Source organism: Ranitomeya imitator, chromosome 5, assembly GCF_032444005.1.
Source record: "Ranitomeya imitator isolate aRanImi1 chromosome 5, aRanImi1.pri, whole genome shotgun sequence".
In the NCBI taxonomy this organism is placed as follows: domain Eukaryota; kingdom Metazoa; phylum Chordata; class Amphibia; order Anura; family Dendrobatidae; genus Ranitomeya; species Ranitomeya imitator.
This window is the reverse complement of record NC_091286.1, coordinates 424,570,578-424,585,645: the sequence shown is the minus strand read 5'-3', so window position 1 is coordinate 424,585,645 and position 15,068 is coordinate 424,570,578. Positions and strand designations below refer to the sequence as shown.

Genomic DNA, 15,068 nt, shown 5'->3' with positions numbered 1-15,068 from the left:
CTGGAGCAGATTACACAGAAGGCTTTTCACAGCTGAAGTAGCAAGACACATGTATGATGAATGGAAAAGATCTCCCGAAAAATCAGGTCATACAAAGCGTAACAGGGTAAAACAGGTCACCTCATCACATGGCTCTGCTTCCTTTTGGTTGAGCATTATAACAATTGTGTCACTTATAGGGTATGTTCACACGTTCCTGATTTCCCTCCTAACCCTACCCCTATTCTAACCTTAGTGGGGAAAAAAAAAATTCTTAATTTTTTTATTGTCCCTACCTATGGGGGTGACAAAGGGGGGGGGTCATTTACTATTTTTTTTATTTTGATCACTGAGATATAACCTCTCTCAGTGATCAAAATGCACTTTGGAACGAATCTGCCGGCCGGCAGATTCGGCGGGCGCACTGCGCATGCGCCCGCCATTTTGCAAGATGGCGGCGCCCAGGGAGAAGACGGCCGGACGGACACCGGGAGGCCGGGTAAGTATAAGGGGGGGAGATTAGTGCACGGGGGGGGGCGTCGGAGCACGCGGGGTGGCATCGGAGCATGGGGGGGTGGGATTGGGGCACGGGGGGCAGCCACACTGCAGCAGTTCTGCACCACAAACCGCAGTAAAACCCGCAGATATATTTTTGCCTTGCGCAGGTGTGCACTATGGAGGACAGAGAATGAACTTCAATCCAATATTGCAGCCAGCATACAGCCAGCGGGTAAGGAAAGGGTGAATCAAAAACCCCAAAACCCCGCCTCCATGGCTGAAGATTGTTCCCTCCAAATTCAGGTGACAGTGTCCCTTTAACACCTGGGTGAGACCTGCAGCCTTCAGGATAAATGTTACATTATTACTAGTCACATAATAAACGTATACATGGTTCATGCACACATATATTTTTATACATACCGTATAAACTCAAGTATAAGCCGACCCGAGTATAAGCCGACCCCCCTAATTTTGCCACAACAAACTGGGAAAACTTAATGACTCGAGTATAAGCCTAGGGTGGAAAATGCAGCAGCTACCGGTAAATTTCAAAAATAAAAATAGATACCAATAAAAGTAAAATTAATTGAGACATCAGTAGGTTAAGTGTTTTTGAATATCCATATTGAATCAGGAGCCCCATATAATGCTCCACACAGTTTATGATGGGCTCCATAAGATGCTCCATATTAAAATATGCCCCATATAATGCTGCACAAATGTTGATTATGACCCCATAAGACGCTCCATAGAGACATTTGCCCTGTATAATGCTCCACAAATGTGGATTATGGCCCCATAAGATGCTCCATACAGATAATTGCCCCATATAATGCTGCACATGGCCCCATAAGATGCTCCATACAGATATTTGCCCCATATAATCCTGCACATGGCCCCATAAGATGCTCCATACAGATAACTGCCCCATATAATGCTGCACATGGCCCCATAAGATGCTCCATACAGATATTTGCCCCCATATCATGCTGCACATGGCCCCATACAGATGCCCCATACAGATATTTGCCCCCATATCATGCTGCACATGGCCCCATACAGATGCCCCATACAGATATTTGCCCCCATATCATGCTGCACATGGCCACATAAGATGCTCCATACAGATATTTGCCCCATATGCTGTTGCTGCGATTAAAAAAATAAAAAAAATTACATACTCACCTCTCTGGCCCCCGACACTTGCTATAGTCACCTGCTCCCCGTTTCACCGCTGACCGCCGCTGTGTCTTCCCATTCTCTGCGCCTACGTTCAGGAAGAGGGCGGCGCGCTCTAATCGCGTCACCGCGCCCTCTGACCTGAGCGTCACTGCGGAAGACACAGCGGCGCCGCCGGTGGCACGAGGAGCAGGTGAGTATCGCGCACTGCCCCCCATCATACTTACCTGTTCCTGGCGCCGTCGCTGCATGTCTGCTCCCCGACGCTGCATTTTCTTCCTGTAGTGAGCGGTCACCGTTACCGCTCATTATAGTAATGAATATGCGGCTCCACCTCTATGGGAGGTGGAGCCGCATATTCATTACTGTAATGAGCGGTACCATGTGACTGCTCACTACAGGAAGAAGCTGCAGCGCTGGAAAAAGCAGGGACGTGCAGGGACCGCACCAGGAGTAGGTAAGTATAATTAGACAGCCCCCGCTCTCCTTCCCCTGCCGACCCCTGGGTATGACTCGAGTATAAGCCGAGAGGGGGAATTTCAGCCCAAAAAAGTGGGCTGAAAATCTCGGCTTATACTCGAGTGTATACGGTATTTCACCACAGTAAGGTTTTTGAGAAATGATACGAAACATTATAATATTCTGTTATAATTCTAAAAACTCATATGAACTTTTTCTGAAACAGTATATTCAGAATTTTCCACTGAAATAACACAAATCGCTGATCTACACATATGCAAGTGTGGCACCCCTAGGGGTATTTGCCACAAAAATAGTTACTGACAGTAAATACAAATACTATAATAGCAAGACTGCACTACCACCTCCGGCCAGAAGGGGGAGCTCCAGAGACTCCCCTTGATCCATTCTGGTCTGAGAGAAGAAATGGCAGTTGGGCTAAGAAGCTGAAAGTGAGAGGTCATACAGCTGAATTTCTAACAGTCCTGTGACTGTTTCCAGGCCTAAATCACCGGCCTGAGGAGAAGAGGGACAGAGAAAAAGGACATTGTGAGAACCGGGTAGCATTAATCACTACCCAGAACAGGCGCAAAGACGGATACCGGATCCGTGGCTGTATTCATTACATATAATACAGCAACCGGAAAAACGTGAGGTGATATCAGCTTCACTAGGGTCGGACGCAGCAACAGACACAGAGTTCAGCGGTACTCCCGGAGGGGGCAAGCCGATAAAAGGACTCGGGTTGCCCGTCGAACCAGGACCCGGAGGGGACAGATTGGGCCGGCAGCCAGTTCACATACAGCAGCAGGGCCACACAGATATTGCGTACAATAAGAGGCGAAGACCCCGGCAGGGTCAAAGTAACTCAGAGTTCCCATACAGACTCCGGTGACAGGACTGGTTGTAAATCCTTTTTTGTTAAAGTAAACTGGTTAAACGTTTCAGTGCCTCAGTCTTTCATTTGGACAATAGCCATCTATCCAGGATTGGGATCATCACCGCTGGGAGAACCTGCTGCTGATCAAGTAAGTGCCTGTTCCCTCACGATACCCTTTACACTGTGCATTGCCTGAGGCCACAGCACCGGGTCAAGCCACCCGTGACATCCCCCTCAAGAGACAGACCCCATTGGTCCGGTGCTGGGTACCCCGGTCTCTCGGGCGTCCCACAAGCACTTATTATGCGAATTGAGCAGATGCGCAGTGAAGCATTTGGCGGACCGCGTACGGTGTACTCTGTGGTCGACGCACATAGCAAGCCTGTAGTTCTGCTGCACAGAGGTGATCTGAGCATCAACTCTCTGTACCAGATGTGCTCGCGCTATGGCACCTTCTAGCCTCCTATGGAGGCTATTGAAGCATGCCAAAAGAAAAAAAAAGTGTTTAAAAATATAAAAAAAATTTAAGAAAAAACCATAAAAGTTCAAATCAATCCTCTTTTTTACATTGAAAAACTGGAGCAAGATCAGAGAAGAGCTACCAGGAAGGTGAGCAGACTGCAAACTACGGTATGTCCTGTGAGGAACGGTCAAAGAATCTGGGAATGCTTAGCTTGCAAAAAAGAAGGCTAAGAGGAGACTTAATAGCTGTCCACAAATATCTGAGGGGATGTAGAGGGATAATCCTTATTCTTAATTGCACATGGAAACATTAGAAGCAATGAAATGAAACTGAAAGGGAGAAGATACAGACTGGATATTAGAAAAACATTTTGACAGTGAGGGTGATCAATGAATGGAACAGGCTGCCATGAGAGGTGGCGAGTTCCTTTTCAATGGAAGTCTTCAAACAGAGGTGGGCAGACATCTGTGAGATGGTTTAGTGAATCCTGCATTGAGCAGAGGGTTGGACACAACGACCTTGGAGGTCCCTTCCAACTCTAACATTCTATGATCTTGTGTAGTAGTTTCTATCTGAAAATACATGACTTCTCAGTTAGGACATGTGATCACGTAATTCTCTGGGTGTCACCATGTGACTTTATACGTTCCATAAAGCAGAGGTCCCCAACTCCAGTCCTCAAGGCCCACCAACAGGTCATGTTTTCAGGATTTCCTTTGCATTGCACAGGTGATGCAATTATTACCTGGGCAAGACTAAGGAAATCCAGAAAACATGACCTGTTGGTGGGCCTTGAGGACTGGAGTTGGGGACCTCTGCCATAAAGGGATGATGGAACTGCATGGATTGTAGCACAGACTTTCTCCACAAGGTGGGGAACAAATATCACAGTTAATGAAGAGGATTACACAGCTATAATGTAGTAGTGCAGCCTTCCTCACTGTATACTAATCTATTACCTAATTTCAGTGAATAAACCCATCTGCAGATCCACCCATACCCATTCAAATAAGAGGGGCTTCAGCCTCTATACAGTGGATTGAGCTGTGCAGCTCTGCAAATTATCACATCCGGCCGCTGTCAGCACCAGGAACAGCTAGTCGGTGGGGCTGCTAGGTGTCGCACTGCCACCGATCTGATATTAATGACCTATTATAAAAATGGGCCATCAATATAAAAGTACTTGACAACCCCTTAAATTAATCTCAATGGATTAGAATCAAGCGGTCATATCAATAATCCCAAATTCTTGATTTTACAAAGTCTATTCTTATTGGAAGAATGTTTGAGGAGATGATCCTGGAAGTGATAGGCCTGTAAGCTAATGGTCAAAGTATGAATGGTCCATAATGATTTTATGCAAGCAATAAATTCTAGAGAAAAACAGACAATTATTTCTAAACAGCTCACAACTGGTTTCATAAGAATAATGAGAATATGGTCTTCCTTACCTCTTCCTGATCTCCCTAACAGTCGTCTGTGTTCTGCTTGCTCAAACAATGCAAACTCTGCGACAAGGGGAAAAAAATATATGTCTGTTACAAACTGTGTACAGGATTAACACTGCTTATCCTATGTTATCAATACAATGAATGTAAAGCACAGCGCTACACAAGAACGTGCACATCGTCAAGTGACCGCAGAGCAGAAGATTCTCTACTCGGCCCTATTCTGGACTGGATATTCGCATATAAACACGTAAGGCTGCTATCAAAGGTGCAGACTGCTAATAGGGCACATAATAACCACCTAATTCCAATGTCTAATTCACCATGCTCAGAGTAGTTGCCCAAAATAAGAAAATATCCTGTAATTGTGCTTTGCTTTACAAATTGCTCTCAGAGTGTAAAAAGCACGGAAAAAAACAACAAAAACAAATCAGAAATCTGCCAAAGGGTTTTTTTTTTTGCTTACTGATTATTGACTAGAAAAAAACAGGATAAACCAGACCACCCAGGAGCAACCAAAAAATAACAACCAGTGTAGAAAGCGGCAAAAAAAATAAAAAAATAAAAATAAAACAGAACCATCTAAAACCCCAAACAAGCTCCAGTATCATTGGTGTATTTGCAGTTGGCACACTGTAGTCAGGCAGTTAACGTTCTCCGGGTATTCACCAAACCCTGAATCGTCCATCACACTGCCAGATAGAGCCGTGCGATTCACCGCTCCATGTGCTTTATGGCTTGCATGTAACTGCTCGGACATGAAAGTCTTCGGCTATGAAGCCAACGGTGCACAATTTTTGTGTTCCTGTTAATCACTGCAGAGATCCTAAACTCCACTGGCTTCTTGTCTGCAGATTAGTGGTGACTTTTATGCACCAAGCTCCACAAGGGTGGGCACCGCCACCTGTCAGACCATACTAAATTAATAAAGGCCTCCATACGCATTAGACCGATTTCAATCGAACCCGGGTTTAGCCCAGCGGTTCCCAAACTTCAGTCCTCACGGCCCCCAACAGATCATGTTTTCCGATTTCCTTAGTATTGTGCAGGTGAGAGAATATAGGATAATTCCAGCAGCTAAGCAATACTAAGGAAATCCTGAAAACATGATGTGCTGGGGGTTGTGAGCACCGGAGTTTGGAAAACAGTGGGCTAACTTGTACCGTCCAACTCACGGGTCAGGAGAGATGTCTATTGTGCATGTCCGATTTCGTACTCCCTATGGCACGGCTACCCCTAGAGATAAGCCAATGGCCGACATGCGAGTCATCTTTCTCATAGAAAATACAGGAACGTTCAGCTGAATGAGCATTGGTATCTATGGGAAAGTTGACCGAGATGGCGGTTAACCGAACAATCAGCAATAGCCATTTAAAGGGAACCTGTCACCCCAAAAATGGAAGATGAGCTACGGCTACCGGCATCAGGGGCTTATCTACAGCATTCTGGAATGCTGTAGATAAGCCCCAGATGTATCCTGAAAGATGAGAAATAGAGGTTAGATTATACTCACTCAGGGGCGTTTCCGGTACAATGGGCGTCGCAGTCCGGGGCCAACCATCTTCTTACGATGACGTCCTCTTCTTGTATTCACGCTGCGGCTCCAGCGCAGGCGTACTTTCTGCAAAATACTGCAGTGCGCAAGGCTGGGAAAGGTCAGAGAGGCCCGGCACCTGCACACTGCAGTACTTTGCTCTGCCCTCAACAGGGCAGAAAGTACGCCTGCGCTGGAGCCGCAGCGTGAAGACAAGAAAAGGATGTCATGGTAAGAAAATGGGAGGCCCCGGACCGGACCGCGGCGCCCATCGGACCAGTCTGCCCACCCAGGTGAGTATAACCTAACCTCTTTTTCTCATCTTTCAGGGTACATCGGGGACTTATCTACAGCATTACAGAATGCTGTAGATAAGCCCCTGATGCCGGTGGCTGCGGCTCATCTTCGATTTTTGGGGTGACAGGTTCCCTTTAATGTGCATGGCAAACAAAGAATCTGTCACAACATTTGACCTATCTAAACTATTAATATGGGTATACAGGTTATAGACTGCTGAAGAAAGTGACCCCTATATGTCTCATCAGATGTCGTGGATAAATCATCTTTTATCACTTTATATAAACTACCTCTTCCAGGCTCTGGAAGATAAGCTCTGGAGGCCGCTCCCAGATCTCACTGCAGAGCTGTGTGTGATTATACCTGACACATCTGCAGGTTCCTCTCAGCCTCCATCTCACAGGAAGACAGGGCTGCAATAATTTTACAATACAGCAGAGCTCAAGAGAGCTGCAAACAAATGTGCTCGCAAGAAGACTAACTTAATTTCCCCTGTTCTGTGCTAGTTACTAGTCTCACACTGGTAACTCCCCGTCATGTAATATAAGCTCTGGAGGCAGAGTAATCTTCCAGGCAGCGTCCTCCCCAGAGCCTGGAAGAGGCCATTTACATATATGAAAAATGTGGATTTCTCTGGATTAAGACATCGGATCACAGATATCAGGGTATCATTTTATTCAGCTTCCTAGAACTTACCTGCATGCGCATATAGACCGCTTAGGACCAGGAGGGTTGATCCTTCTGACAGATTCCCTTTAAAGGAAATACGTCAGTTGGTGTAAAAGTACAAGTCTGCAGTCACTTTATGCGAGTGCAGACTTGTGAGTGAATCCTAACATTGCACGCACTGCAAAAATTGTCCGGTGTCAGCGCCAGGAGTAGCGGGCACGTGACTAAGTACAGACTATGGATACCTTGGCCACAATCCAACTAGATGGATGCGGTCTCACTGAATGCAGGTGTATTGTGCGAGGTCAGAAACGGTCTAGTTGGACAGTGGCTGGAGGTAGGTCACAGAGTGACTGCAGACCCCATTAAGCAATTTGACTGTGAATACATGCAGAGTTCCATGTCGTGTAACTGAGGGCTACAATCTCGATCTTACAGGACACAAATTATACATAAAGCATGTACTCACAATGTCATAGAATTACAAACAAATGACACAGCAATTAAATTAGCATCCACTAAATTGGATGAGCCATCATAATGAAGAAAAGAAGTGAATTGCCCATAAAGTACAATCCACTTAAATAAAAAAGCTGTCCTTCTAACAGGAGACAATATTCCCGAAAACAAGTCTCGCTCAGATAGGATTTTGATCTTCAATAAAAAAAAAAAATTCAATTATAGCTGCAGATCTATGTTTGCGTACAAGAGCAATTGAACTCCATGTACTTGTTACATTTCTAAATATAAGCTGGTTGGCATGACAACAAAGATTGATGGATCTCTTTAAAGTACTGTATATTTAATTGTCAGCATTTCGCAAGGAGTCACAGGAATGCTGTGAAAGGTCCAGTCGTCATGGATACTGGAGGCTATTTAAACAAAAAAAAATACAAAAAGTACAAAACAAAATGGAACACAAATACGCAAATAATGCTGCATTTTGTGAAAGAAAATTGCTAGCTTAAAAATAACTATTTGCATCACTGGCTGGAGTCTCGGCAGAAAGAGAAAAAAGTCCAATACCCGTCTAAACAGAAACGTGTGCGCTATACATGTGTAGGATAGCATTGAGGAGGTGGGCTGCCCAACACCTACTCACAGACAAGGGAAGGATCAAGAGCATATCCGCAGGACTAAAGGGTCAAAGGCCAGTGCCAACCACTAAGCCACCATGCTTCCCAATCTTTACTGGTTCCTCTTACTGTTAGGAAGGAAGAAGCTCACTGGGCCATAGAGAGGAAAGGTAGCCTGAGTATGCCGATAGTACAAGTGCGCTGCCAGGAACTATGCTACCGTACAGAGCACACACATCTTACACGTGTACCCAATGCTTTACTTTACTTTTTTATTTTTTTTAGCAGTTCTATAATTCGGTGTTTACCATTTCAGAATATATGGTAAGTACAGATATAGAATATATAGTAAAGAGCTCTGCGTTTCCTGTGACTGCGGGGATCATGCAGGGTCTTCAGGGTGGACCATCCGTCACTTTCTCCACTGAAGCCTGTTACATACGTACTCCATGTGAATCACAGCTTTGCATAGAGAAAGTGACTTCCGGTCTAAACTATAGATGCAGAGAACCTAGAGGGAGGGTCATGTAAGGAGACAAGGACCGGAGCGGATAATGTAGCGATCGGTGACACAAACAACCCCACAATGTGCACAGAAGCTGCAGCACAGACAGAAGAAGAGATGAAACTTTGAAGAAGTTTTCTTCTATCAGAGAATTGGACCTCAAAATTTGCAATAATGTACAATAAAGACAGATCGTACTCCCCCACCCTAGCTCCACTCCCCCTATCTGCTATCGGTGCAGCAGCGACATCACCGCTGCTGCCAATCACTGAGCCCAGGACCTCATGCCGTCTATCAGCAGAGCTGCTGAGCTCAGCGATGGTCTGCATTGGTGATTTGCATTGTCAGGCACCAGTGTAGCCTCAAGTTTACGGGCCTGAAGGCATAATCCCCGACAGGACTCAACTATCTTGCATCTTTACTAGCATTAGTCTTCACACTGTGGCCAAATGGACCTTTTTCAGACACCCAAGGTTCCAGGACACAGTTGCACCCACAACCCCTGCAGTCACTATACTTTTACCCGTGATTGGACAAATTGTTTGGGATCCACTCTAAATAAAAAAAGGTAAAAACCCCAATCAAGTTAAATCCAAAACCTTGGTTCCATGAAGATAAAAAAAAAAATCAAACACCATAAATGTATAATGTATTTTGCTCTTGCTAAAATGGATATACAGTGGCTTGCAAAAGTATTCACCTCCTTATCTTTTTACCTATTAGACTCATAGACCGTTAAGCTAGAGGCACCACTAACCAAACACCATGAAGACCAAGAAGATCTCCAAACCTCCAAAAAAGTCAGGGACAAAGTTGTTGAGAAATACAAGTTAGGGTTGGAATATAAAAAATATCCCAATCTCTGATGATCTCCCGCAGCACCATCCAATCCATCATCATCAAATGGAAAGACCCTGGTACCACAACAAACCTGCCAAGAGAGGACCGCCCACCAAAACTCTCAGCCCGGGCAAGGAGCTGCACCAGAAATGATCGGACATACATGCCACCGGTTTGGGGTCTAAAATCCCGATGACCGGCTCTCCCAGTATTACTAGAGGACTCGGCTAGTCAATCCGCTTCCATTTCTGGCCGGGGAAATTCCACATTATATTGCAGTTCTGCGTTGGCAACTTGCCATATTATCACATAACGGATTTAAGACTGTTCAGAATACTGACTGTACATGCAATAAAGCCGTGAACAAATGACAGCACCATTATTTAATGGAGTCTCAAAAAACACATTGAGATGGAGGGTTACATAATTATTACATAATATGTCAATGTTTTTCCCATTTACTCTGAACAGGAGCCAACGCTTGGCTCGGCAGTTTCTCAAAATAACAACTGTATGACAGTCCTGAGCGGCTCGCCCTGTTTCACTCGCCTGTAAAAACCGTTCAGAAGGCAAAACCCCCCGTAATGTTCACAATGCCCCGCTGCCCAGCTGTGCCCGCGACCCTGAGCACCGAAATCACTGTATACAGGAGCCATGGCCTACAGGTCAACCCTTGGGAGTGCTTCTGACTTACACGCATGCATTTGCTGGTAATCTTTTTTTTGCAGTTTTACTTTAACCCCTTCACCCCAAAGCCTGTTTTCACCTAAGTGACAGGGCCAATTTTTACAATTCTGACCACTGTCACTTTATGAGGTCATAACTCTGAAACGCTTCAACGGATCCCGGTGATTCTGACACTGTTTTCTCATGACATATTGTACTTCATGATAGTGGTAAAACTTCTTCGATATGACTTGCATTTATTTGTGAAAAAAACAAAAATTTGTCGGAAATTATGAAAATTTAGCAATTTTCAAACTCTTAGTTTTTATGCCCTTAAATTAGAGAGTTATATCACATAATATAGTTAATAAACAACATTTCCCACATGTCTGCTTTACATCAGCACAATTTTGGAAACATAATTTTTTTTTGTTAGGACGTTATAAGGGTTAAAAGTTGACCAGCGATTTCTAATTTTTGCAACAAAATTTGCAAAACCATTTTTTTACGGACCACCTCACACTTGAAGTGACTTTGAGGGGTCTATATGACAGAAAATGCCCAACAGTGACACCATTCTAAAAACTGCACCCCTCAAGGTACTCAAAACCACATTCAAAAAGTTTATTAACCCTTCAGGTGCTTCTGAGGAATTTTTTGAATGTTTAAAAAAATTGAACATTTAACTTTTTTTTGACAAAATTTTTACTTCAGGTCCAATTTGTTTCATTTTACCAAGGGTAACAGGAGAAATTGGACCACAAAAGTCGTTGTACAATTTGTCCTGAGTACGCCGATACCCCATATGTGGGGGTAAACCACTGTTTGGGCACATGGCAGAGCTCGGAAGGGAAGGAGCGCCATTTGACTTTTCAATGCAAGATTTGCTGGAATTGAGATCGGAGCCCATGTCACGATTGGAGAGCCCCTGATGTGCCTAAACAGTGGAAACCCCCACAAGTGACACCATTTTGGAAAGTAGACCCCCTAAGGAACTAATCTAGATGTGTGGTGAGCACTTTGAACCTCCAAGTGCTTCACAGAAGTTTATAATGTAGAGCCGTAAAAAAAATTTTATATTCATTTTCACAAAAAATAATCTTTTTGCCCCAAATTTTTTATTTTCCCAAGGGTAAAAGGATAAATTGGACCCCAAAAGTTGTTGTGCAATTTGTCCTGAGTACGTCGATACTTCATATATGGGGATAAACCACTGTTTGAGCGCATGGCAGAGCTCGGAAGGGAAGGAGTGCCATTTGACTTTTCAATGCAAAATTGGCTGGAATTGAGATCGGACGCCATGTCGCATTTGGAGAGCCCCTGACGTGCCTTAACAGTGGAAACCCCCCACAAGTGACCCCATTTTGGAAAGAAGACCCCCTAAGGAACTTATCTAGATGTGTGGTGAGCACTTTTAACCCCCAATTGTTTCACTAAAGTTTAGAATGTAGCATTGTGAAAATTAAAAAATCATTTTTTCTTTCCACAAAATGATGTTTTAGCCCGCAATTTTTTTTTTCCCAAGGGTAACAGGAGAAATTGGACCACAAATGTTATTGTCCAATTTGTCCTGAGTACGCCGATACCCCACATGTGGGAGGGAACCACCGTTTGAGTGCATGGCAGAGCTCGGAAGGGAAGGAGCACCGTTTGAAATGCAGACTTAGATGGAATGGACTGCAGGTGTCATGTTGCATTTGCAGAGCCCCTGATGTACCTAAACAGTAGAAACCCACCACAAGTGACCCCATATTGGAAACTAGACCCCCCAAGGAACTTATCTAGATGTGTTGTGAGAGCTTTGAACCAACAAGTGTTTCACTACAGTTTATAACGCAGAGCCGTGAAAATAAAAAATATTTTTTTTTTCCACGAAAATGATATTTTATCCCCTATGTTTTTATTTTCCCAAGGGTAACAGGACAAATTGGACCCCAAAAGTTGTTGTCCAACTTGTCCTGAGAACGCCGATACCCCATATGTTGGTGGGAACCACTGTTTGGGCACACAGGAGAACTCGGAAGGGAAGGAGCACTGTTTTACTTTTTCAAAGCAGAATTGGCTGGAATTGAGATCGGACGCCATGTCGCGTTTGGAGAGCCCCTGATGTGCCTAAACAGTGGAAACCCCCAATTATAACTGAAACCCTAACCCCAACCCTAACCCTAGCACTAACCCTAGCCCTAGCCCTAACCCTAGCGGGAAAATGGAAATAAATACATTTTTTTACATTTTATTATTTTTCCCTAACTAAGGGGGTGATGAAGGGGGGTTTGATTTACTTTTATAGCGTTTTTTTGGCGGATTTTTATGATTGGCAGCCGTCACACACTAAAAGACGCTTTTTATTGCAAAAAAATAGTTTTTGCATCACCACATTTTGAGAGCTATTATTTTTCCATATTTTGGTCCACAGAGTCATATGAGGTCTTGTTTTTTGCGGGACGAGTTGACGTTTTTATTGGTAACATTTTCGGGCAGATGACATTTTTTGATCGCTTTTTATTCCGATTTTTGGGAGGCGGAATGAACAAAAACCAGCTATTCCTGAATTTCTTTTAGGGGGGGCGTTTATACCGTTCCACGTGTGGTAAAATGGATAAAGCAGTTTTATTCTTCGGGTCAGTACGATTACAGCGATACCTCATTTATGTAATTTTTTTTATGTTTTGGCGCTTTTACACAATAAAAACTATTTTATATAAAAAAATAATTGTTTTTGCATCGCATTATTCTGAGAGCTATAACTTTTTTATTTTTCTGCTGATGCTGTATGGCGGCTTTTTTTTGCGGGACAAGATGACGTGTTCAGCGGTACCATGGTTATTTATATCCGTCGTTTTGATCGCGTGTTATTCCACTTTTTGTTCGCCTGTATGATAATAAAGCGTTGTTTTTTGCCTTTTTTTTTTTTTTTTGCGCGGTGTTCACTGAAGGGGTTAACTAGTGGGATAGTTTTATAGAGCGGGTCTTACGGACGCGGCGATACCAAATATGTGTACATTTATTGTTTTGGTTTTTTTTTACATAAATAAATGGATTTATTGGGAAATGTTTTTTTTTTTTTTTTTATTTGGGGATTTTTTTTTATTTTTTTTTTACACATTCTATTTTTTTTTTTTTACTTTCTAACATTGTCCCAGGGTGGGACTTCTCTGTATTAGATCAGATCGTTGATCTGACACTGTACATAGCACACTGTCAGATCAACGATCTGACAGGCAGCTTAGCTGGCTCTCCAGCGCCTGCTCCCAGCAGGCGGCGGCTAGCCAGGTCACTTCATGACCCGGAAGGAGTCCGGCGGCCATCTTGGATCCGGGGACTCCTTCCGGGTCAACGGAGCAACGCGATCTCATTGCGTTGCTCCGGTGGGAGAGCGCAGGGAGCCCCCGTCCCTGCGCGATCCCCCTCTATGCCGCTGTCACTACTGACAGCGGCATCAGAGGGGTTAAATGCCCGCGATCGGCGATAGCGCCGATCGTGGGCATTGCTGCGGGGTGTCAGCTGTCATATACAGCTGACACCCGCACCCGATCACCGCGGCGCTCAGCGCGAGACCGCGGTGATCGGTGCGCCGTACTAGTACTGCTGCTGGCACTAATGCAGTGCCGGCAGAGCAGTACTAGTACGGCGCATGTCACGAAGGGGTTAAAGGTTTGTTGTTTTCCTGCACATTCAACTTTGATGTGGTCTGTGGTCATAATCAGCGGAGGAGCTCACAAAAGAGGTACAGACCCTTACAGTGGACCACCAGGATGAGCTCACTGACGAATCTCAGTGAACCCATTCTGCAGCCAGTAGTAGACAATGCATTACAAAGGCTAGAGAAGGAAACTGAAAAATTTGCAATGAAAAAAATTCCAAAAAACATTTTTCAGCCAAAAATACATGCATTGGAGAAATAAAATATGTCCCCTTAATTACCAAGATATTTTGGGGGCACAGAGTTTATGGAATCAGACAGTACCTACAGACAGCAGAAAATACTACGCAAGTGTCCAACATTTGTCTCAGCCTCCATTTACAGATTTTAGCCGTGGAGCATTTTACACAAACATTTCTGTAGCAGTTTTTTCAAATTACAGCAAAACAAAGGCACACCACGGCCGCAGTGTGTGAACACAGCCTTAGTATATGTGAAGCCCTCATGTGAGGGACAACGAGGAGGCAACAAAGGAACCGCTGACTCCTTATGGTCCTCACTGCTCAACAACTGTAGCCCTATGGGGCGGTGAAATCTAGATGGTCAGGTGGGCTTTAACATAGTTGAAGGGTATGTGTAGATGCCAGTCCACTGCCAGTTTAAATGGGTACTTCTGTCATGTGACATTACAGATGTAGCTACACAAGACTTGGAGAATGGATTTAAAGGGATCTGCCACTTTCTCTTCGGGCAGTTTCGTCACTGACCAGCTCTGCAGTGCATACATTGGTTGCTGATGGAGGGGCATGTGACCAGACCTGTCCATTAGGCTCATCCAATAGTAAAACACTTCACAGGGAAATGCTGCTTTTCTATTGGAGGAGCCTGATGGACAGGTCTGGTCACTTGCTCCCCCACCAGCAGCCATT

The 15,068-nt window shown here is 44.4% G+C and overlaps 1 protein-coding gene across 6 annotated transcripts in view; it reads right to left on the bottom strand.

The window, feature by feature from the left end:
- Positions 1 to 15,068, bottom strand: part of LPP (LIM domain containing preferred translocation partner in lipoma) — a 438,714-nt gene that overhangs the window by 311,252 nt on the left and 112,394 nt on the right. For 4 of the 6 annotated variants that reach the window (XM_069727091.1, XM_069727088.1, XM_069727090.1 and 1 more), the window contains one exon: positions 4,913 to 4,969. The exons of the other annotated variants lie outside the window; for them this stretch is intronic. The gene's annotated coding sequence lies outside the window, so the exon portion shown is untranslated. The remainder of the gene's footprint in view (positions 1 to 4,912; positions 4,970 to 15,068) is intronic. 6 annotated transcript variants of the gene reach the window in all.